Here is a 22,298-nt window from a genome sequence, read left to right on the forward strand (position 1 = left end):
TGCCTCGTGTTCTTCCCGGGTGTTCAGGATTTCCCAGGGCACAGGTAAGCTCGTCGTTCTCTCTGTTGGGCTCGAACAACCCCGATCGAGCCTCTTCTATTGCAACAAGTAGCTTATCTTCGGCTCCGTCCAGACATGCCTTCTTCGAAACTTTGCCTGTCTTCGGGTCCAACCCCCCCTGCGCATAGAACCAAGTCCTGCACCTGGGGGGCCAGCTCAATGTTTCTGGAGTGACACCTGCATCCAGCATCTCTTTCTCAGACTTATCCCAGTTAGGCATTCCCACCGCATAGCCACCTGGCCCCAGCTTATGGAACTTATCCTTTTTTGCGGCATTGGCCTTGTTTATTCTCGACCGTTCCTTAGATAATTCCGAATCCTTGAATTTCACGAAATCGTCCCAATGAGCACTTTGGTCTCTAGTGTTCCCTTGAATACTGGAGTCTTCCTTCCTCCGTTGACGTACTTGGCCCATTCACGAATCTTGTGGTTCTTAAATGCAACTGCCATCTTCCTAAGAGCAGCGTCCTTGACTTTCTCCACATCTGCATCTGTGAAATGATCTGGTAGGGTGAAATATTCCATGAGCGTTTCCCAAAGCAGAAGTTTTTGTCTGTCGTCGACAAAAGTAACTCCTGGACGTGGCTTTGCTGGCTCTCTCCATTCTTGAAGGGAGATCGGGAGTTGGTCCTTCACAAGAACTCCGCACTGACGAATGAACTTGTCCGCAATCTTCTTAGGCGCTAATGGTTCGCCATTAGGTTTGATGGCCTCGATATTGTACTTTACGCCCTCCTTCAACTTTTTGTTCGGGCCACGTTTCCTGTTGCCTGAAGATTTGCTCAATCCGGATGGCTGAAAGAAGAAAGATCGATTCGTTAATATATCTTCAAGTCATTTAAAACATGTGATGATCACCAGATGCCTGCTTATATAAATATATATACCTCGCCGGTCTTTGTTGTTTCAAGATCAACATTTTCTTCGTCATGTTCATAGTTCATGACTTCATCAATTCGGTCGTCGCGATCGAATATCATATCACCCTCCCCGGTGTTGTTTAGATATTCGGAGCCATCATAATCTTCTTCATTCTAATCATCATCTGACCCGCGAGGATTACGTATGATATTGAACAGGGCCTCTTCTCCCTCTCTGCCGGTATTGTCCGCCATAGGTTTTGTTTAACTAATCCAAAAGAAATATAAAACAATTTAGTATTCAAATTGCATCGTCTCGAATAATAGATATAATCTCGAATACATTGTCTCGAATAATACATATAATCTCGAATACATCGTCTCGAATAATAGATATAATCTCGAATACATCGTCTCGAATAATAGATATAATCTCGAGTACATCGTCTCGAATAATATATAATCTCGAATACATCGTCTCGAATATTATATATCAAATACATCACTGGCTAGGTAGCTAATAAAGATCGAATACTACAGAAGAATCTAAGACACTCGCGGTTCCTGCGGCGCGGGCGGTGGACACCCAAAGAGAAGGAACCCTCACAGGATCATAGCTGAAGTGAGATCCCTGAAAAAACTGCCAGGTATTGGAGAACCTGCCGCCTTATAACGCAACCATGTAGCGATGGACGTGCTCGTCCTCCTCCCTGACACGGCGACGTACCACCTCCGGCGGGGCCGGCTCCCTCCGCACCGAAACTGGCCCACGCGAACGCCACCAAACGAGATCAGGGTCGACGACGGGACCCGGGGCCGGGTTCCTCATCAAGCGGCGCGCCCCTCCAGGCAGCACCTCCCAGTGCCAGCTCGGCGGAGCCCAGTCCCGGACATTGGTCAGCCGGACGTCGTCGCGGACGGGTCGACGGCGAGGATGCGGGCCGGGCATCGTCGAGAACAAATACTAGCTATATGCCCGCAAAAAGTAACATTTTTTAATGATTGGATTTTGATAACTAAAATTTCTAACATTTCTATATAACTAACATTTCTAACAATGCTATATAACTAACATTTCTATAACATTTCTAATATTTCTATAACTAAAAAATAGAAAAAATTATAACATTTCTATATATATAACTAACATTTGTATAACATTTCTAATATTTCTATAACTAAAAAAAGAAAAAATTCTAACTTTTTTATAACTATTTCTATAACTAAAAAACAGAAAAATTTCTAACATTTCTAACAATGCTATATAACTAACTATTTCTATAACTAAAAAAAGAAAAATTTCTAACATTTTTATAACTATTTCTATAACTAAAAAGCTAAAAAAATGTATGTGTGTGTGTGCTCACCGGCGAGGCGAGAGGCGATGGGGGGCGACGACGGGGACGGCGACGGGCGCGGCGACGACTGGGACAGGGACGGGGCGGCGACGACGGGGACGGGGACGTACGGGCCGGGACGGCAACGACGGGGACGGGGCGGCGATGACGGGGACGGGGACGACGCGGGACGGGCCGGGACGGGGCGGCGGTGACGACGGGGACGGGGCGGCGACGGGGGCGGCGACGAGGGATATGGAGACGGGGGCGGCGGGCGACGGGGTAGAGGAGAAGAGGCAGATGAGAAACTGAAATTTTTGAAGTGTTTAGTTATATAGGATGGACCTTTAGTACCGGTTGGAGCCACCAACCGGTACTAAAGGCCTGTTTTGGCCAGGCTAAGCGGCGGGAAGCGCACCCCCTTTAGTACGGGGTGGTGGCTCCAACCGGTACTAAAGGCCCTCCCTTTAGTACCGGTTGGTGCCACCACCCGGTACTAAAGGGGTTGCGCTGGCGCAGGTTCGGCAAGTTTAATCCCACCTCGCTAGCCGAGGGGCGTCCGCACTGGTTTATAACCCCCCATGCGGTAGCTCTCTCGAGTTCCTCTCCAAAGCAGGCCTACTGGGCCTACATGTTCTGTGCTTCCCTATGGGCCTACTGGGCCTTTGCGGGCCTGCATCCTGGCCCAATAACATGTTGGTTTTCTAGTCGTATGCAGGCCGCTCTGGCCCAGTAGGCGGGCTTTTTTATTTTTTTGCTTTATTTATTTTTGAGTTGTTTTTTTGTGTATTTAGAGTTTCTTTGTGAATATTTTTGCTTTAGGTACAAAAAATTACAAACTTTCTGTTAGTGCCCGTAGTTTTCAAATTTGAATAGTTTAAATTTTGAATTATTTGAAATTAGTGTGAATCACTAGTTTGTGAATAACTTAACTTTAAAAATCAGTAAAGGCATGAAAGAATTTGTTTGCACATAAAATTTCTTCGCGTTTCAAATGCCAAAACACATAACTACCCTAACTATTACAGAGATTCTCTCCTAGGTGTGAAACACAGAAGAAAGTGATGATAGTGAAGCCGATCACATCCCAGATCTTTGGGTGTGAAACTTTTTCTTCGCGTGTGTCCCTTTGCGCCGTAACCATGGAAAATCTTCATCATTTAACGGGATGCTCGGGTCAATATTCACTGTGAATGGAGCAATTTCATCAAACTTTTCATAATCTTCTGACATGTCTGTCTTGTCATCCACTCCCACGATGTTTCTCTTCCCAGAAAGAACTATGTGCCGCTTTGGCTCATCGTACGATGCATTCGCTTCCTTATCTTTTCTTTTTCTTGGCTTGGTAGACATGTCCTTTACATAGAAAACCTGTGCCACATCATTGGCTAGGACGAATGGTTCGTCTACATACGCAAGATTGTTGAGATCCACTGTTGTCATTCCGTACTGCGGGTCTTCCGTTACCCCGCCTCGTGTCATATTGACCCATTTGCTCCGAAACAAAGGGACCTTCAAACCACGTCGATAGTCAAGTTCCCATATGTCCTGTATATAACCATAATATGTTTCCTTTCCCGTCTTGGTTTCTGCATCAAAGCGGACACCACTGTTTTGATTCGTGCTCTTCTTATCTTGGGCGATCGTGTAAAATGTATTACCATTTATCTCGTACCCTTTGAAAGTCATTATATTCGAAGATGGTAACTGGGACAACAAGTACAGGTCATTTTCAATAGAGGTGTCATGCATGGTACGTGTCTGCAACCAGCTGGCGAAACTCCTAATTTGTTCACGTGTAATCCAGTCATCAGACCGCTCCGAGTGTTTGGAGCGTAGCAAATTCTTGTGTTCATCCATATACGGAGCCACCAAGGCGGAATTCTGTAGAACTGTGTAGTGTGCTTCAGTGAGAGAATGTCCGTCCATACATATTATTTGTTCCCCTCCTAACATGCTTTTTCCATCCAGTCGGCCCTTATGCCGCGATTCAGGAACACCAATCGGCTTAAGGTCAGGAATAAAGTCAATACAAAACTCAATTACCTCCTCATTTTCATGGCCCTTGGAGATGCTTCCTTTTGGCCTAGCACGATTATGAACATATTTCTTTAAGACTCCCATGAACCTCTCAAAGGGGAACATATTGTGTAGAAATAGAGGACCCAAAACATTAATCTCTTCGCATAGGTGAATTAGGACGTGCGTCATGATGTTGAAGAAGGATGGTGGGAACACCAACTCGAAACTGACAAGACATTGCACCAAATCATTCTCTAACCTTGGTATGACTTTTGGATTGATTACCTTCTGAGAGATTGCATTGAGAAATGCACATAGCTTCACAATGGCTAATCGAACATTTTCCGGTAGAAGCCCCCTCAATGCAACCGGAAGCAGTTGCGTCATAATCACGTGGCAGTCATGAGACTTTAGGTTCTGGAACTTTTTCTCTGCCATGTTTATTATTCCCTTTATATTCGACGAGAAGCCAGAAGGTACCTTAATACTGAGCAGGCATTCAAAAAAGATTTCCTTCTCTTCTTTGGTAAGAGCGTAGCTTGCATGACCCTGATGTATGCCGTCTTTTCCGTGCATACGTTGCTGGTCCTCCCATGCCTCAGGTGTATCTTTTGTCTTCCCATACACGCCCAAGAAGCCAAGCAGGGTCACACAAAGATTCTTCATCACGTGCATCACGTCGATTGCGAAGCGGACCTCTAGGTCTTTCCAATAGGGCAGGTCCCAAAATATAGATTTCTTCTTCCACATGGGTGCGCGTCCGTCAGCGTCATTCGGAACAGGTTGTCCACCAGGACCCTTTCCAAAGACACCTTCAAATCCTTGACCATATCATGTACATCAGCACCAGTACGGTGGCGAGGCTTCGTCCGGTGATCCGCCTCATCTTTGAAATGCTTGCATTTCTTTCTTACGGGATGCCTGCTCGGAAGAAATCGACGATGTCCCAGGTACACATTCTTCTTACAATTAGCCAAATATATACCGTCGGTATCGTCCAAACAGTGCGTGCATGCGCGGTATCCCTTGTTTGTCTGTCCTGAAAGGTTACTGAGAGCAGGCCAATCATTGATGGTCACAAAGAGCAACGCCTTTAGGTCAAATTCTTCCCCATGTGCTCATCCCACGCACGTACACCTGTTCCATTCCACAGTTGTAAGAGTTCTTCAACTAATGGTCTTAGGTACACATCAATGTCGATGCCGGGTTGCTTAGGGCCTTGGATGAGCACTGGCATCATAATGAACTTCTGCTTCATGCACAACCAAGGAGGAAGGTTATACAAACATAGAGTCACAGGCCAGGTGCTATGGTTGCTGCTCTGCTCCCCAAAAGGATTAATGCCATCTGCGCTTAGACCAAACCATACGTTCCTTGCGTCATCTGCAAACTCCTTTCCGGACTTTCTTTTGATTTTTCTCCACTGCGACCCGTCAGCGGGTACTCTCAACTTTCCGTCTTTCTTACGGTCTTCTCTGTGCCATCGCATCGCCTTGGCATGCTCTTTATTTTGGAACAAACGTTTCAACCGTGGTATTATAGGAGCATATCACATCACCTTGGCAGGAATCTTCTTCCTGGGGCGCTCGCCCTTGACATCACCAGGGTCATCGCGGCTGATCTTATAGCGCAATGCACCGCATACCGGGCAAGCGTTCAAATCCTCGTACTCACCGGGGTAGAGGATGCAATCATTAGGGCATGCATGTATCTTCTGCACCTCTAACCCTAGAGGGCAGACAACCTTGTTTGCTTCGTACGTACTCTCGGGCAATTCGTTGTCCTTTGGAAGCATATCCTTTATCATTACCAGCAACTTTCCAAATCCCTTGTCAGATACACCATTCTCTGCCTTCCATTGCAACAATTTCAGTGTGGTGCCCAGCCTTTTCTTGTCACCTACGCAATTCGGGTACAACATTTTTTTGTGATCCTCTAACATGCGCTGCAACTTCTTCTTCTCCAAATCACTTGCTTAGTTTCTCTTTGCATCGGCAATGGCCCGACCTAGATCATCAACGGGCTCATCCGATGCCTCTTCTTCAGCTTCTTCCCGCATTGCCGGCTCAGCTTCTTCCCGCATTACCGGCTCAGCTTCTTCCCTCATTGTTGTATCATCGTATTCAGGGAACCCATGGCCAGGATAGCTGTCGTCGTCCTCTTCTTCTTCATTGTCTTCCATCATAACCCCTCTTTCTCCATGCTTGGTCCAAACATTATAGTGGGGCATGAAACCGGACTCAAACAGGTGGACGTGAATGGTTCTTGACGTAGAGTAATTGTGACCATTCTTACAGCCAGCACATGGACAAGGCATAAAACCATCCGCTCGCTTGTTTGCCTCAGCCGCAAGCAGAAAAGTACGCACGCCATTAATGAACTCGGGAGAGCATCAATCATCGTACATCCATTGCCGGCTCATCTTCAATACACAACACCGAAAACATCAAATTAATACAATACATAAAGTTCATACATAAAGATCATACAACACTTAAATGCAACAAACAAATAACTCTCTAGCTAAAGAATTTAAATGCAACAACAAATGCGATCAAGATCGCAACTAAGGTAACAATTGATCCAACAGCATAATGATACCAAGCCTCACTATGAATGGCATATTTTCTAATCTTTCTAATCTTCAAGCGCATTTTCTCCATCTTAATCTTGTGATCATCGACGACATCGCCAACATGCAACTCCAATTCCATCTTCTCCCCCTCAATTCTTTTCAATTTTTCCTTCAAATCCTCGTTTTCTCTTTCAACTAAATTTAACCTCTCGACAATAGGGTCGGTTGGAATTTCCGGTTCAACTACCTCCTACATACAAATATCTATGTCAACTTGATGGGCATAATTTATCATAAACACGAAATGCAATAAATAGTTATAAAAGAGAATATACCACATCCGAATCATAAACCGGACGAGGGCCGACGGGGACGGATATCAAAACCATGGCACTATGTATAACAAACAACGTATGGGTAAGATAATTATACGAGTAACTATATATCCAAATCACACAAACATCAATTTTTTATATAAAACTTCATGAACAAGAGGCTCACCACAAGGTGGTGCCAGCGACGGGACGTTGCGAGCGATCAACGGTGGTTACGACGAAGATTTAGAAGGTACTAAGTAAACTACACCTACATATGCAAACTAAGTGTTATTTTTGACCTCAAATTGCATATAAATCAAATACTAGCATATATATATATATATATAATTCCTCCCAAATTACTAAACTCAAAAATCAATCACTATATAAAGCATTGCACGAGCTAATCTAGCAATGAGAGATGAAAGGAAAAAGTTGCTAACCTTTGTGATCATTTGAAGGAATGGGGGACTTCAAATCATGACAAATTTTGGGCAAAATGTGTGATGAGCTTGAGAGGAAGAGGGATAAGAACAAAGAGGAGAGGGGAAAGGGGAAGAACAGAGCGAGCTCGGGTGGACGAAGGGTCTATGTAGGACGACCTTTAATACCGGTTCGTGATACGACCCGGTACTAAAGGTGCTGGAGGGGCCCGGGACTGACAACATCCTGACACCACTCACTTTAGTACCGGTTCGTGGCACGAACCGGTGCTAAAGATTCACCACGAACTGGTACTAATGAGAGCGACCGGCTAGCCGTTGGAACCGGCACTAATGCACACATTAGTGCCGGCTCAATTTCAAACCGGCACTAATGTGCTTCACGTTTGACCCTTTTTCTACTAGTGTGTATAGGCAGCGATGCTAGGTGTGTTCATGCATCGCACATGCACGCTCAAATGTATGAGCACGTTCGAAAAAGATGCTCGTGCTATTTGTCCATGCCAATTAATCTTGTTCAAAATAATGTTGTTGTGATCCACATTTTGCCAATCTATACATATGTATCCGTCTAGTTGCAGTGTCTCGAGAAATGATTGCAGCGGTTGCTTTTTTTGAGAAATCCCGCCTGCTTTATTTATTCAAAAGCAATTGTCATAGGTACAAGGTTTGGGTCATGGAGAGTGCCCAACCAAACATGTCTACCTATCTCTAGGTTACAAGCAAACTTGGCGAGATTATGAGCTTCAAAATTGAAGTTCCTACGCTCGAAAACAAAAGAGCAAGAAATAAAACTATTGCAGTGATTCATTATTTCATGTACCGACACAACATTGGGGCCTCCTGTTCCCCTGTTTATGTCATTCACCGCCTCTTGGCAGTCCGAGGCCACGCAGACCTTCTGCTCTCCCAGATCGTCCGCCAAAGCTCGGGCCTCGCGGCATGCATAAGTCTCCAAAATTAAGGAATCAGTGATCCCATAATAAACCACCGCCGATGACCCCAAGTATTGTCCGTCTTGGTCGCGGCATAAAGCTGCAATAGCTCCACCTCTCCGTGTTTTCACCACAGCCCCATCAACATTAATCTTCGCATTACCACTCAGTGGGCGAAGCCACTGCTTCGGTCGTGGTGGTGCAACACTAGGAGTACCTTCCTGCACTCCCTTAGCGTTCACTTGGCCCAGCTCATCTATGTAGTTATTGATAAAGGACGCCGTTTGTTGAGGGCTCTGAAAAATCGATTCATATATAGCCTTCCTTCTAGCATACCATAATGACCACAGCGTTATAACCATCCTCGTAAAGCTAGCATGGTCCAGTTTCTCACTCAGTTCGAATAACCAAATTCTTGCGTTGGATTCCTCGTGTTTAGACATGATTGACACCAGTGCTTCATCCGAAAGCGCCCAAACACACCGGGCCATCGTGCATGCAACCAAGGCATGGCGCCATGAATCCTCACATCCGCACAGCGGGCATACATCTCGTTCTGACATGTTTCGCCTCTTCAAAACATCCGTTGTGGGTAATGAATGATGTGCAAGCCTCCATAGGAAGATTCGCACCTTAGAAGGAATTTTCAATTTCCATAGATGGGTCCAGGCTTGTTCATATTTTTCAGAATGAGATGATCCCCTCCCCCCATACAACCACTCCTCTCTTTGCAACTTCGTCTTAAGCAAAAATTTGTAGGCTGAGCTAACACTAAAGTTACCTTTCTTGTCCGGGTGCCAAGCCCAGAAATCCTCTATATTACGTGTGCATACCGGAATCTTCAAAATAGCATCAGCATATATCGGCAAAAAAACTGTCCGGACTAGAGTCTCATTCCATGAGGCTGTTGCTGGAGACAGCAACTCCGATACATACCTTGGGGGATTGCCGCCCAGCGACGTGATGGGTCGTGGCGTCATCTCCTTCGGTATCCAGTTATCATTCCATATTTCCGTTGTTTGTCCATTACCGATCCTGCGAATAATCCCTTGCTTTAACAAATCCAGCCCCTCCATGATAGCTCGCCAGATCTGAGAAGGTCTAGATCCCAACTCAGCGTTAAGTACCGTACTATCAGGGTAGTATGCAGCCTTCAAAATCCTTGTCATCACATCCCATGACACCCAAGCCGGTTTGCGTTCACCCTGTTTGCAGCCCCACCAAAATTTCCGTATGATGGATTTGATGTGATCACACAAGCCTCGAGGAAGCTTAAAGCATGCCATAGAGAACACCGGGATAGCCTGAGCTACCGACTTGATTAGCACGTCCTTGCCCCCCGCAGACAGGCATTTGCTCATCCAACCCTTTACTTTGTCCCAAACTCTGTCACTCAAGTATTTGAAAGTCCCCTTCTTAGAATGACCCACATCCGTTGACATGCACAGATATCTGTCACTTAACGGTTGCTTCGAGCATCTACAGCCGGACCCCTCAATATCATTCCCCAACGTCCGAGCGGACGGCCCGGTAAATGACGCATGAAAAAAACCGTCCCTGGTTTTTTTCCTCTATGATTCTCTCAGTGGCTTTTTCATTGTTTGCAGCAGTCTTTTTTTGTTTATCTTCACTTTTCCTTTTTTTCTTTTTTTCTTTGCTTTGATTTGTTCTTTTCTGTGTTTTCATCGGTTTTCTTCACTTCTTTTCCTTTTCATTTATTTTCTTCTCAACACATGTCTATATTTTCTGTATACATCAGGAATATTTTTGTAAAAGGTTACATTTTTTCAAATTTATCAATAACATTTTTTGAAATATTTGTTTTGGTGTCTATTTTTTCATACAAATTGTGCATATTTAGTGTACATATAAAAAAATTGGTACATGTTTAATATTTTTAAATAAATGATTAAGATTTGTGAAATATATGTTTGAATGTCTGTATTTTTCATACACATTGTGCATTTTTTATACATATGTAATATCTTTATACGTGTTTGACATTTTTTAATACATGATTAATAAAATATCCAAATCTAACATATATTTTAAAAATAGTATAAATCTTTTTGAATTACGTGAAGATCGTTTCCAATTTATTTCATTTTTTGCAAGGTGTAAATATTTTTTAAATGTCACTAACGTTTTCTATTGCCATTACATAGTTTTTATTAACTTTACACTGTGTTATGGTGAACATTTTAAAAAGAAATTAAGTACATTAATTTTTGGAGTATATGTATTTACAAAAAAATCAAAAATATATAGTCACTAAGAAAAAAGGAGAGAAAACCAGCAGTAAAACCAAAAAAATAAACTATACAAACTGATTTATTTTATTATTTTTAGGCAAACAGACTAATTTATATAAATGACCAAAACTAAGAAAAATTGGAGCTACGTTAACCATACCGACCCATTTCAAGCTGTCTTGAGGCGATGCGTTCTTGTGTCCGTAGAAGCCCCGATCTTATTTGGTGCCCTTTAAAAGTGTACGCTGGAGTTTGATTGTTGGTTCAGCGAAGCTTCTAGGAACGGTTTTAGGAAGCTTCTGGAAGCTTTCTGTCGGATTTTTTTATTTGTTTGGGCCTGTTATGTTCATTTTTTCTTTTATTTTTCATTTCACTATTCTTTTATTATTTTTATTATTTTTTAAATACATGAACTGTTTCTCAAATTCAGTTCTTTTTAAAATTTGTGAACTTTTCCCCAAATTCGTGAAATGTTCTTAAATTTGTGAAACATTTTCCCAAAATTGGTGAGAACTTTTTTCAAAATCGATGAACTTTTTCAAATTGATGAACTTTTTTCTAAAATTGATGATTTTTTATATACAAGAACTTTAAAAATGTCGAAATTCATAATTTTTGTGAAGTTTTTTAATTCAAATATTTTATTACTTTAAAAAAAATCTTGCACTTTTTCAAAAGTTAATGGTTGAGCAGCCAACGAGCTGCGCATGAGCATGCTAATGGGCTGCGGACCGCTGGCTTTCTATGAGGGTGCTAGTATCGTGATCGGGTGGTTGAGGCGCCGATTAGGACTTAGGACCACCCTGATAGAAGCAAGACATAGACTTGCCGATTGGAGCGGAAGACATTAAACATCTTCTGTTCAAGTGTAGCCGAGCAAAGCTGTATGGCAAGTACTGGGTACTCATGACTTATTTGAAAAAACTTGTCTTGTTCATCGTCCAGGACAATATGTTTTAGAGGAATTGTTGTACTGAAGCCTTGATCATTCACTGATTTTTGGGACAAGCCCCATTACCAGAGCTTGTTGCGGTGTCCTTTGGTATTTACTAGGTGTTGGGGTGTCACCCGGTGGCGCCTTCTAAGAGGAATTTTGTGCGGTGCCAGATTGACAAGCGACCCTCTCACCCCTTTTATTCTTTAATTGTTTACGAACATGCATATATAAGCAAGAAATTTGCAATAGAATTTACAACTGATAACAAAACAAACAACAATATTTTAGAGACTTTTTGATCTGCTTAGGTGGTGGATTATTTCGAACCAGATTATACACATTCAACAATTAAATATGATTGCCCAGTAAGTTTTATAGTAGTACTGAGAGGAACTTCGGCGGTGCCTGGTAGGTGGCCGCACCATTCACTTGCTTTTGTGGTCAGGGAAGCGCAGCCTATGTACTGGCAAACAGTTGCTGAAACTAGCGAAAACAGCTAAATTTCTTAGCTTTGGTACATCAAATACACATTTTCACTTCTCTTTTCTGATCTGGTAGCACATGGCAATGGATAGCAATAAAATAACACTGACAAGAGCATATTGTCGCTTCTTCAGAAAGAAAGATACAACATAGAACTACAGTGCGCATACAAATTTGATCATGTAGCTACACTCCTTATAAAAAGAGAGCAAATAGCACATAAAAAACAGATGCCCAAATGACCTTGTCCATTCCGGGCAGGTCGAAAAGCTCGATCAGCATGGAGGCAGGCGTCGTCATGGCAGCAACACCATTAGTTGCATGGCGCTTGCTGGACGTCGGTGAGGATGGTGGCGTTGGCCCCGCCGAGCTAAATAGAGGAGGATGCTCTCAATTTGCGTGGTCAGAATAAAATGTTTGTGAAGTTAAATGGAAAAGCAAAGCTAAAGAAAAGAAGATTGCACTAAGCGAGATGTTAAAGTAAATGATGAAAGTTGAAAGTAAAGCAAATAATAATAGAATTTAGGTTGTAGATTACAGGATTATCATATAATGCAGTGGATGAAAAGCAAATCTTATTCAGTTATAAAACAGTCATACACTCAATGACAAGCTCTGAAAGTGTCAAGTGAAGAATTGTTAGTTTGGTGGTGCCTGATGAAATATTCCCATGATATTTTATAATTGCTTGATGGATCAGATTAGTTTCTGCTGTCAGCACTGGAAATTATACATGAAGAAAAATACGCAAAGGATCAATATAAAATTTGGCCTTAGTGTTGTAGAGTTCGTGGTGGGAACAGAAATAGGAGTATCAAAGCTCTATCTAATTTTCCTAGGCCCAGTTCTTTTGGCTCAATTTTGAAGAATTACTGCCCGGAGAATCACAATCGCAAAAGAACTCGTTTCTTCCCCAGGAATCATCCGAGAATTATCAGAATCGCTAGTGTATTTGAGAATCGTGGAAACTCGGCAATTCTGGCAATTCTAGCCGGGCCCTCAAAAGAAAACTGTTCGGTTTGAACTACTACCCCTATTGAGGACTCAAATTACAGCCAATATGTCACTGGGCCAGCTCGACCGAGCGACTTCATACAACAATTACATGTTAGAATTATAGAAAAGAACTGGACAGACAATTCTATGGGCAGACGATTCTGTGGGCAGTTTCCAGAATCGTAATTCTCCAGAATTATAGGGCGAAAAGAACTGGCCCCTAGTCAGCACTGGAGCAGGCACTTCCTTGATATATCATTCACATTTTTAAGGGCTACAAAGTTCGTGGATCTACTGTTTGGAGTAGCTTAAGGACTAAAAACCAGCAGAGTTTGAAGAAATGTAGTCCTGTGGTAAGAGAAATTAGGCAATACTGCAGTGGATGAATTTAACAGTAAAATGCAAGACGGAGATACAGTGCAGTGGATGAAAATGAAATTCTCGGAGTTAGAAGTTTCTAGTCATTGTGAAAACAAATTGTTACACAAAGGTACTTTCTTTTGGTTCAATTTTGTAAAAGCACGGAATGTAGTATGGTTATGTAGGAGACAATCATGCTTGAACAGTCACAGTATAGATTGTGCGGTCAGAATAAAATGCTACGTGAAGCTAGATAGAAAAGCAGAGCTAAAGAGAATAAGAGTGCAACAAGCGAGACGTTGAATGTAACTAATGGAACTTGGGTCATGTGCCTGTTAAGATATGTTAAATTGACCCTTTTGTTTTTCTAAGACCTCTTCTTTCAAGATTCTATAGTGAACACAAAATCCAATCTGAGAGTACTCGTTATAGTATAAACTAATAGAACACATTTAATCTCGTTCAACAAAGCAAAATAACCACTCTCGAGGATTATGAAACCTACTTACCTTGTATGTCTCTAGCATCTGCATCCATGAATTTTTATTTAGTCAAAGTAGCAATATAGCATGGTCCTTCCATAAGCTATCTTGTTCTTCACTAATTGCAGCTATCTGGCTGCAAAAGAAACAGTAAAAGCTTGCCCACATCAATTCTTGACAAAGGTTAACACAATTTGAGAAAATAATAACACTGGTTGGTCAGTAGTACCATCGACCTACATAGGATGGGAGTGCGAACCAGATTACTTGCTGCCTTTCAGAGGCTTGCAACCCTATACTATTAGTGTCAGTGTCAGTGGCCATCAGTTCTACCACGAACCTACACAAACATCAGTTGATCGAACATATTGTCTAGCTTGCATCTAGAATCCAACAGCACTGAAATCAAAGATTTTCTGTTGTTACAAAGAAATGGCCTGACTGTGTTTTAGTACCCTCAATTGCTCAAGATGGGTTATGTATGTGTAATTATGCCGAGTCTCATTGCAAGTAATTGCATGCTGACGAGTACAACAGTCTGACACATGAACAGGTCCAATGAGATACAGTACCAGGATAAAAAGAGAGAGGATAGGACCTTGATGCTGCTGCTTATTCTGGGACTGGGAATGGGATTGGAGGCGAAAGGATCAGCGGACCTTGACGAGCACATGACCGGCGTCCCGAGCAGAGGAAGCTCCACTCCATGGTGCTAATTATGGGATACCATAATCATACATATGTGCAGATGGCAAAGTTAGAAATATCACTCTAATCAAGTTTCAAGTGGAAAGATTAATTTTAATTTTCTGAAAGAATTGAGATGAACTCTCTGGACTCTTTTTGATCATCTATATCCATATATCATGGACTCTCCCAAAGCTCATACGCAAAAGAGCAATGGCAGCGAGGCAACATATGCTTGCTGACATTGGTGCAGACATATAATCTAGAGAGAATGCCGCGGACCATAGTACCTGAACATGGGAATCGTAGTCGAGAGGCTGCTCCAACATGGTGCGCTCCAGGGCCTGGATGCGTAGCTCGTCGACGGCGTCTCCTTCCTCGTCTGAATCCGAGGAGTCGGAGCCCGTCTTCCGCGCCTCCTCCAGTGATGTCCATGGGCGGCAACGCGGCCGCCTCCAGCAAATAAATAAACAAAAACTATGTCTGAGAAGAACGAGTCAGAAACACTTTGTAAGATATATACCATCACAGTTATATACCACACCAGCAGCAAAAAGCATGGTCCTGAAACTAACATTGTCGTGTACCAGGGCAGTGTAATTTACCAATTATGCATTTTAACCAGAGCTTTTGCTCACGAGTATGGAATAGATATGCAGTAATTCAAATGACCAAGCCATAAGATACGGCTGTAATTAGAATGATAATTGATTTAGTAATAAGTTTTCTCTTGCTTCCACACTGCTATGTTGAATAAGGAAACAAAATACAGACTCATGCTCAAGAATTGTTTCCGGTGACTAAACATCACCACACCAACGGTCATGAGCAAACCTCCATGACATCAGGTTTCTGCCCAATTCATCTCCCTCCGTTTTCCTAGAGGTCAAATGATAGCAGGCAAAATACAAAAGGTTGTATGATGCAAATGACAGCAGGCACAATTACAATGAACCATTCAAGAGTATCAAAACCAAACAAGTGCAGCTTGTACATTGTACAACCTTTGCCTTATTTGTTATTTCCAAGATAACCCAATAGGGCTCTACCAACGCAAGAAGCTTTCAAGTTTGAAATATCATTTCTTATTTCACTGTGTTCCTAAACTGCGAGAAATATACCAACCATCTGTTTTTAGGCAAGCAAACAATACATGGTACAAACCCAATATTTGTGTTGCTGCATGAACTTAACAGAAGCATCATCATGAAGTTGGGGATAGGACTGCTGAGCACATATATTTGCAAATGTGAATTTTAATGGAACATGCCAAACGATAATACCTAGAAGTATTTGGCTACTCGTCGTCTTCTTCCAACACCAGGATATCCATCCCCACTACACAACCTCCTTTGTGTCTTCCAGTCGAAAATATGCCCAATAAAATAGCAAACAAACAACGGATGCATAACGGGAGAAGGAAGATGGCAACAGAACAAAACATGGAGCAAAGATTCAACACAATTAGATGACTCTCTTCACATTATTTGTTTTGCTCGAGCTAGAAATGAAAGCTCTATATGGGAGCAGCGCATTTCATAGTCCACATTCATATCTGAAGGGCGTCAACAATTGAGCTAGCAAGGCTCAACACCTCAAATGGAGGGTTGGCTGATGGCTTTCACTGTCTGAGGGCACGAATCCGTGATCCAGAAGTAATCAAACTGCTCACCTGGCCCAGCTGGAATTAAGAGAAAGAATGAGCAAAGTGAAGTTTGCCTAGCTGAAAAATAGGGAACAATGAGAAACCACCAATTACCAGAACTCGCGATCATGAACCATTCATACGACTGACCAGGAACACAGTTTGAGTGACATGGGCAGTAACTTTTGCGACAACATAAGCAGCCAAAAGTTTCTGCCAAATGAACAGAACATAAATACTCATGGGGCAAAAAGGAACAACATAGTATATGCAACTATAAGTCACATGTAGCATCATAATTGACACTTGAAATGTATTACTTCCATTTCACTGAACAATGAAGTAAATATGTCACACCAAATTGACCCACAACATGAAAATTCACATGCCACAGACTCTATTACCAGGTTTGGAGAAGGAATGAAATTGAACGTCTCAACTTTACATGACTAAGCCTGCTGGTAATACTATCAATTGTGGACTCAGGTAAAATTTGAATTCTGAAAGGCATTAAGTTTTTGGTACGACAACTTGAAATGATGGCACAAGACTATACCAATCAGCGATTGCAACAGAATGGTAACCTGGCATTTTGTAAGAGTTCCACTAGATTGCACTAAATCATCAACAATAACAACATGACGCCCTTCAGAATAGCAGCAACACAAGAATTCATGACACGGTTGGAATTAGAGGAAAGGGGTTGCACATTGTCACTCAAACCTTTGCTTGGCCCTCTTGGAGTGACATTAATAAATTGCAGCTAGTTCCATAGAAATTTTCCTGCACCTTATGCCATTTAAACGAGACAAATTGATAACACGAACGGACGAACCTCAAAAAGAAAAATGAACCTCTCCTAAAATATGCCTAAGAATAACTGGGAAAGATAAGTGAAAACATATACTGGAAAAGGCTGTACCTCGTCATCTCCTGCTTCTCAAACTTATATTTCATCAAATGCTTCCTCGATAAATTTTGTGCAAAATACATTTGCTGAATGGCCAATATCAATTTCCTGCAACACCTCCTGATTAGCATAACTCCAAAATTTTACCTGCAGAACAAGTATTGATATTGGAGTAAAATGTATCGCCATCGAACTCTCCGGCCTTTTCAGTCGAATAGGTAGAAGCAAGCGAGGCAAGGCCAAATTGTACGGGGGGAAACAGAGCAATGTACAATAAATTAGCAAGAAACAACAAATGCATAGGGGAGAAGGAAGATGGCTGCGTACCTGGGTGACTGCACGAAGGTGGAGGTGGGCGTCGCCTTCTTACCGCCGATGATATCGGTGGAGCTTCTCCATGGGCTCTTCGTCTCCGTCTCCGTCTCCATCCTCTCTTCATCTCGCCCTCCCTCCGCTTCTCTGCCTGACGCCGCCGCCACAGATGGCCATATCCATGGCCAACCCTACCGTTGACGGCCGGATCTGCTCCCATGGGCCTCCTCTTCACCTCACGCTCCCCTCCCCTTCTCTGCCCGAGAACGACGCCACGTACGGCCATCTCCATGGTCGACCCGCTCCGGCCGCCGCTCAACCCAACAACAGAACCGCTCCGCCTCCTCCTCAGCACCATCAACCTTAGGGCCCCTGCCATCCACCTCCGTGGATCCAGGGATGCACCGCAGGCAGAGAGAGGAAAGGCCGAGGAAGCCCGCCAGCGCCGGAGGAGCGGCAGCAACCTAGCTGGGGAGTGGGGAGAGGAGGTTGTGTGGGATTTCTGGGAGAGGAGGTACGTGCGTCAGGAGAGCAAAGGAGGTGGGGCTGAAGTCAAATTTCTCTTCCTATCTCTTCGCGACGAAGCGAACGAGGTTTTGTCTCGTTACCTCACCGACGCGGACAGAGAGCTCTTTCCAATTGGCCGGCGCCAATCCCTCTCGCCATTGGCCGTCCCGAATAGTATGCATGTGATGACGTGGAACACATGAGGAAGTGCCCTTGATGCACACCTTATTGTTTTTTTTTAGCATCAGTACAGACACAAGCGCTCATATACACGCGCATACACTCATCCCTATGAACGCACGCACGCACACCCTACCCCTATGAGCACCTCCGAGAGACTGAGCCGGCATATCATCTTGAGATTTACGAAGTCACCGTAGGCGCCTCGTCGTCGACGGGAACGTCTCCTCCCACTGAAAGCGCATCACCGGAAATCCTGAAATAAATCCAGGAATAATGCGAGCACCAGGATTTGAACCCTGGTGGGTTGGGGATACCACTGCACACCTTATTGTTTTGGATGGTAGGAAAGGAGGCAAATTAACCGTGATATTCGGGTGCAGTCCCAGAAAGATCCGTGATGGCAATCAAAGTGTTATCCTCATATTTCAGGTCTTCTGTGGTTCCTTATGCAAGGGTGAGAAAGGGGAGATGGGCTCCACCAAGGTGATTGTGTTAAGATAAACGTTGATGCTTCTTTCGATCCAGACATTTTTACAGGTGCAGTCATTCATTATAAAAAGGGAAGTGCAATGCACATTTGGATGTTGTTCAAGATATTCTTTCGACTGAAGCTTTGGCTCTCAAGCATGGCTTGTTCTTAGCTGAATCTATGGGTTGTAATAGCGTTGTTGTGAGCTCTGATAATAGTGAATTAATAGAAATTATGAAGAATGAGAGGCCTCCTACAGGTATTGCTGCAACGATTTTTCAAGATTGCCTTTTAAGGGGGCCCGAATTTATTAGGGTTAAGTATGAGCATGCGAATAAGAAAACAAATATTTAGCTCATAAACTAGCTCGGTTGGTTAAGTTCCAGGCTTAGGGTCTGATTAGATGATCCTCCCCCCTCTATTGTAGTACCTCTCATGGTTAACGATGTAACATTATCGTCTATTATTTTAAAAAAAACATTCTCATCTATTGAATGAAGAGGACATTTTGAGGTTAAAAAACGAGACATAGACTCGCCCACTTTTTCATGCCTGGATCAGCCTGTTTCCGGGCGAAACGTACAGGTATATTCCCGTGTCAGAAAGGAAAAGAAAAGAACAGTGCACGACTATTCCTCCTGCTCGTGCTCTTCTCGCGTTTCTATCGACCGGCCGGCCGGCCACGACTTCACTGCCGCCGTTTTCTCGGATGATTCCGTGAAAATGCTGCCCAAGTGCCACAGAGCACGACCAGATCGACCGGAAAACTTCACGAAAAACCACCGGAAAACTGCTTCGTATTTTCCATGCACGCGCTCTCCCTCCGCTATATATGTTTTCACCCCGTTCGTACGATTCGTATCGAAAGTCAAAAGGTGAATCCAAGCAGACATCGATCAGACCAACTGTATACCACGCGTCCACGATCGAGCTGTTGCCATGGCTGGCCGCGCCGGGCCGTCCAGCTGCTCGAAGTCGACGAGCAAGCTCCTCCTCCTCCTCTTTGTGTTGGCCGCCGCCGCGGCGCACGGCGTGGCCGCGGCGAGGCCGGGGCCGGGGGTGGCGGGCGCGCACGGGCACGGCGGAGGCGCGAGCGCGAGGCTGCTGTCGGGGCCAGGGGCCTCTTGCTGCACGCACGATCCGAACTCGGAGGGGACCTCGTGCTGCCCACACAGGCCACCTCCGTAGGCTGCAGCACTTCACCCGAAACGTGTAGAGTGAATTATTTGGTTGCTGATCGTTCGTTCGTTCGTAGAGATAGAGATACACCATGTGTATTCCTTCTTTCTTTGGTGTCTGGTCGTTGTTTATTTCTCAACTAGTACAGTAGTAGTGACTCTCGTTCAATGGGTATAGTCTATAAGGTGTCAGAGTCTTTTTTTTCCTTTTTGAACACATAGTCTTTTGTTTTCGTGATATCAGAAGTTTGTATAATTGTCTAACTAACAGAAAAAAATATCGTCCGCTGATATGTACTTCTAAATTGTCGAACAAACACGATTAGAGCATCTACAACCGGACTGGGCATGTCCGTGGACATTGATCGGTCAATCCTTAGATTTTCCTTCTCACAACCGGACACCTTAATTATCATATCTCAAATCCATACAAACTCATGCAACTACGTCGATGCATTAGACACATCGTCCGGCTACTCCATCAGTACTAACATGCCATCGGACTATCAAATTTTGGCATGTTTGGCAATGGTGGAGATCATCCACGGTTGCCCTTGCCCTTTCCGTCGTCCTTCTCACGGAAGTACCGGTCGAAGACGCAGTAGGGATCGAGCAGGATCTGCTCCTCACCGGAGTTGTCCTCGTTGTCGCTGTCCTCCTTCGGTGGCAGTCCGACCATGGCATGGACCACCCGATTCTGCTCTCGGACGAGGGTGCGTGTTCCTTCACTGTAGTTTCTTCATAATGCGGGCGCGGATGGCTTCCTCCTGTGCAGCCGCCCGCGCCGCCGCATCAGTCGCCTCCGCCGCTGCTATTTCATACGCGATACAGGCCTCTGCGGCCCTTATCCTCTTCTATCCATGGCGGGTCGCCCGTTCCCGGTGGGACTCATAGTCTGCTCGACCGGTGATGGGGAAGGAGATTTTCCCGCTGTCGCGGTGATCCAGCCCCAGAGGACTCAAGCACCCATTGAGCCGACGCCATGGAGTCGCGCCAGACAGATCCGTTTGTCGGCCGGTCGCTGTCCTCCCGGAAGCGGCGGAGTGCAATACAGACCGTCATTGCCTCCTCTAACCCACAAGGGATAACATCCCAGTCGACGGATCCAGACTGGTCGGAGTCAGATCCGCTGCCCCATGCCGGAGACAACCGAAAATCTCCGGAGGTGAGCTCGGGTGGAGGAGGGAGTGGAGTGGGGGAGGAATGTCAAGTGGCTAGGGTTTGGTCCGGTGAGCGGATGGGGAAGAATATATGTGAGGTCGGGCGCCAGCACGGGCCGGCCCCGATGTGGCGGACACGCCCGTGCGCGCCCGGGCACCCCATATCAATGAATATGAGGGGTGCCGATCAGCCCCGGCGTTTGAGGCGCCCGGCTGGGTCGAAATTTCATGAGCGGTCAATGACCGGGCAGCCCGCCCGGACGTTTGATGAGGGTTTGGGGTGCCCAGGTGTAGATGCTCTTAATGACCTATGTGTGGTTTGATCGGTACGTGGCTGGTTACTAGAATTTCTAGCTCCAAACTACACACAGCTAATTGATGCATACGTGTCATCTCACAGTGCATCAATTACCTCCAAAGATTGCATCAACCATGAAAAATCGAACGTCATTGCAAACCCTAGCACTACGGAGCTGCTAACCATTCCATTTGAAACCAACAAGGCCCATGACAAACCTTCTGTTGGCCTCTCGGAATTTCCGTACCCCCTTATCTGAAATTTTCGAAGTGGTTACAGAGATTGTGTCTAGTAGCCTGAGATTCTCACAATGTTATCCGTTCAATCTGACCAAGTGATCTGAAAGTTGTCACCTTAACCTCGTCTATGTATACTCCTACATGTTCACTCAAAGCAAATCTCTCTCATATCAATATGTTCTGAGTGAAAACTCCACCCGTTGTGCTAATTTCAAAGTGCTTTCTACTCCAACCATTCAGGTCAATTCGTTGAGATATGATCCCTCTTTGTTTTCACTCGTACTTCTCCAATCCAAAAGTCAAACATGGAGATAGTTTGTGTGTTGATGAAATTATCTTTTAAAGCACAAGAGCAGGAGATTCATCGCCAAGCAGTATCAATCTTATTACTTTTGGAGGGTGTACGCCTCCTAGATCGGCTATGTGCTTGGGAGTCTTCAAGCTTGTGAAAAAACCAAGAAGTTTGTAAGGGTCCAGTGATCGCCTAATTCATGAAGATTTAGCCTTACTGAGGCTAGGCCTTCATGAGCGTAAGCCATAGTGTCCCTTCGTTGGTGATTGTCCTTCGTGCACTTGGTCCTTAGTGGAACCTCACAACCGGGATCCTTCTGACCTCAGATCTTCAGTGGATTGAAGCCTTAATCAATGTGG

At 44.2% G+C, this 22,298-nt stretch overlaps 1 long non-coding RNA gene across 14 annotated transcripts; it reads right to left on the reverse strand.

Moving 5' to 3' along the window:
- Window positions 1-12,308: 12,308 nt before the first annotated feature.
- Window positions 12,309-18,217, reverse strand: LOC125550421 (uncharacterized). Of its 14 annotated transcripts, none has more exons than XR_015600189.1 (7): window positions 17,629-18,213; window positions 17,314-17,448; window positions 17,115-17,174; window positions 16,506-16,604; window positions 15,037-16,427; window positions 14,087-14,771; window positions 12,309-12,591 (listed from the first exon to the last, which is right to left on the reverse strand). It is a non-coding gene; the product is annotated as an uncharacterized LOC125550421 (long non-coding RNA). The 14 variants fall into 14 exon arrangements; XR_015600186.1 differs by having other exon boundaries at window positions 17,115-17,180; XR_015600191.1 differs by having other exon boundaries at window positions 15,037-15,199; window positions 16,030-16,427; window positions 16,506-17,448; window positions 17,629-18,216.
- Between the last annotated feature and the right edge of the window lie 4,081 nt (window positions 18,218-22,298).

The sequence above is a fragment of the Triticum urartu genome, chromosome 4A (assembly GCF_056163025.1).
Source record: "Triticum urartu cultivar PI428250 chromosome 4A, HENAU_Tu73, whole genome shotgun sequence".
NCBI classification, from domain to species: Eukaryota; Viridiplantae; Streptophyta; class Magnoliopsida; order Poales; family Poaceae; genus Triticum; species Triticum urartu.